We start from the raw sequence: 3,215 nt of genomic DNA, 5'->3' as shown, positions 1-3,215 counted from the left end.
AATGTATTTATTTGGTTCACTGCAAGAAGTGCAATCTCCAATATGTCGGTTCTACCACAACGGAATTTAAAGTTAGATTTAGAAATCACAAATCTTCTATGAAAACAAACAAAAAAACTTGGGAAGTTGCCTCACATTTTAACCGAACCCCACACGTGTTATCGGACTTTACATTTCAATGTATTGACCAAATTCAAAACAGTACGTCCGAGAACACTGAAAATTTACTCATCACCAAAGTTGTTGCATATTTCTTAAGGTTTTTTAACACTGAATTTTTTAAAAGTCCTTTTGTATGCTCTAGATAGTTATAGGTGTTAATTGTGGTTATTTCAGTGTTCAGGGGCCCCCTTTAGGGGTTCCTATTGTTTTCTTTGAATTTCTTATGTAACCGGTTTTTATTCATTGTTGTAAAATCCTATTTAAGTTGTAGATTTTTCTACCGACTCTTTTGTAACTGAAGAAGGTCGAGAGACCGAAACGTTTTACAGAACTTTACATTTTTTTATAGTTTTTAAACCAAAAGTTCTCCCTTTTCTGCTTCATTTTTAACCAGTTTTTTATCATCTACCGAATCAGGACTGTGAATCCTTGTGATCTTTTTGGTTGGCATCTTTGTTGGCTCAGGAAGCACTCATAACCGTCTTTCTATATATATATAGGTTGAATGAAAAATGGAGTCAAAAGCAAACTACTCACAGGTCCATGTTTAATGTAGGGAACAAACGTTTCGCCCTTCGGGCTTCCTCAGTGTTCACAATATAAGCTAAAAACTAAAAAATACTTGGCAGGAACTGAGTCGGTTTCAAGATCTTATATACATGTATGTGAAGAAGTGACAGTGACGAAATAAACAGATTGCTTAATTACATGAAATTTACAAACAAGCGCTAATGAGTAGGTGACAAAATAGGCCAGCTTATAGACAGAAAAACCACTTACACAATAGTAGATGAAGTGAACAATATAGAGTTAATTATGGGAGGTAACCATCACAGTAAAAAATTGAAAGTATTATATCTAAAGTTATAAAGAATTTAAGGGAAAAAATGTTTTGGGAAAGATAATACATGAAAATGGCTAAAAAATGGCTAAAAAATCCATGGCTAAAAAATACATAAAACTTATTGGCTAAACCTATTTCTATTTTTAGAGTTGAACTCTGATCGTTTGTTAAGGCCGTGGGGATGAAGAGTACACAACTGGGAGCACCAAAAAGCTTCCCTTGTGAGTAAACGCCTATCAATGTGATCTTCACTTTCATTAACAATTTTTTCGATAACAATGAATTCAAAGTCAGACATCTGGTGTTCAACCCTATTGAAATGCAAGGCTAATTCGCACGTAGTCTTGTTAGTAAGCATAGCGGATTTGTGATTCCGAAACCTGACCTTGAATTCATTGGATGTTGAACCCATATACTGAACCTTACACTTCTTGCAAGTGGCCAAATAAATAACGTTTTTAGATTTGCAAACAAGATGTTGCCTAATAATGTAATAACGATCTGCACGACCGCTGTAAAAAATCTTATCCTCCTTTAAAAAGTTCTTACATAAATCACATTTTTTGCTACATTTAAAACAACCTGTAGCAGAATGGTCGTTGTTACTATAATTAGATCCCTTGGGTCCCGCTAGGAGCTCTTTGATGGTTTTGGCCCTTCTCGTGAATTAAGAGCATTAGTGACAGCTTTTATTCCCAGATTGTTGTCAATATTGGGGAACATTGACACAACGTCCCAGGAAACAAGAAGGGTACCTTCGGGGAATGGTCCAGTCTTGTTGAGATCTTCAATTTTTTGCAATAAGTGAGCAGTATCTTTGACAAATGAAGGCAGTTTTTGGGCTAATGGCTTGAGATAAAATTCGGTAAATGCAGAAAGGTTTTCAATTGCTGTCCCACGACAAGAAGTAATTAACCTAAGCGGGTTCCCTTCCTTGTGCGTCTTAATAGTCCCAAAGGCTTTGCCCGGTTTGGCTGTGTTATTAACAACCCAAATAGCAATATTTTGGTCGATTTGCCCTTTCTGTAGCCATTTATTACTCCACTCTAAAATGGTATTAGCATAGTTGGCACTAGGATCGGAATCAAGTTTTTTATAGTGGAGTGGGTTTTCCAACTGGCCAAGCATTTTAGATGAATATTCTGTTTTATCCAGAATGACAAATTTGGAGGCCTTGTCTTGAATTCTAATAGCTTGCTCATCTAGGTTTTTAAGTCGAGAGAAAGCCCTTCTCTCACCTACAGAAAGATTGTCATGGACAGTAGAAACGTTTGTGGGATCGAATAGCTCTTTCTTGACCGATTCACAAAACAACTCAACTTCCGGAAATTTGGAAACAGGGGCTTTCCATTACGAAACTTTTTTAACTGTAGGGAAGACAGGCTTCCTTTCTTCTACAGTCGGATCATTATTAATATCACGATTATTGAAGAAAAACGTGGCTGCTCTAAGCCTATTCTCGAATTTCTCCCAATCTACACGTCGTGTAGAAGAAACACGTCGTGCAGAAAAAAAAAAATGTTTTCTATCTATTCTAACCTTTTTGGAAAAGCGTCTGTTCTTGTGTTTTGGTTTCCTTGCGTTCTCTTCATGCAAACAAAACACAAGAACAGACGCTTTTCCAAAAAGGTTAGAATAGATAAAAAACGATTTTTTTCTTTTGCACGACGTGTTTCTTCTACACGACGTGTCACTTCTAGCTTAGGTAATGAGACATTTTTCCCAATTAACCTTTCTTCGCGGGAATTAGATCCATACGAAAAACCGTTGCTTAGTAAGGGACCCTCGTTTTGTCCTGTCCCCCGGGATATTGATAGGCTCAAGTTACAAGAAGATTGGGAGAAATTCGAGAATAGGCTTAGAGCAGCCACGTTTTTGCAAAAAGATCTCAACAAGACTGGACCATTCCCCGAAGGTACCCTTCTTGTTTCCTGGGACGTTGTGTCAATGTTCCCCAATATTGACAACAATCTGGGAATAAAAGCTGTCACTAATGCTCTTAATTCACGAGAACTCCAAATTCCGTCAACTGAATGTATCGTTGAAGCTGTGAAGATCTGCTTAGAGCACAACAATTCCCACTTTCAGGATCAACAATTTTTGCAAACTCATGGCACCGCAATGGGCCCTAAGAACGCGTGTAGTTACGCTGATTTGGCAATGGGAATTATCGATCAAAAGGCCAAATCTGGGGAGACCAAACCTAAAT

This window comes from Montipora foliosa, chromosome 12, assembly GCF_036669935.1.
Source record: "Montipora foliosa isolate CH-2021 chromosome 12, ASM3666993v2, whole genome shotgun sequence".
NCBI classification, from domain to species: Eukaryota; Metazoa; Cnidaria; class Anthozoa; order Scleractinia; family Acroporidae; genus Montipora; species Montipora foliosa.
The sequence above is the reverse complement of the archived record's forward strand: the minus strand, read 5'-3'. Positions refer to the sequence as shown.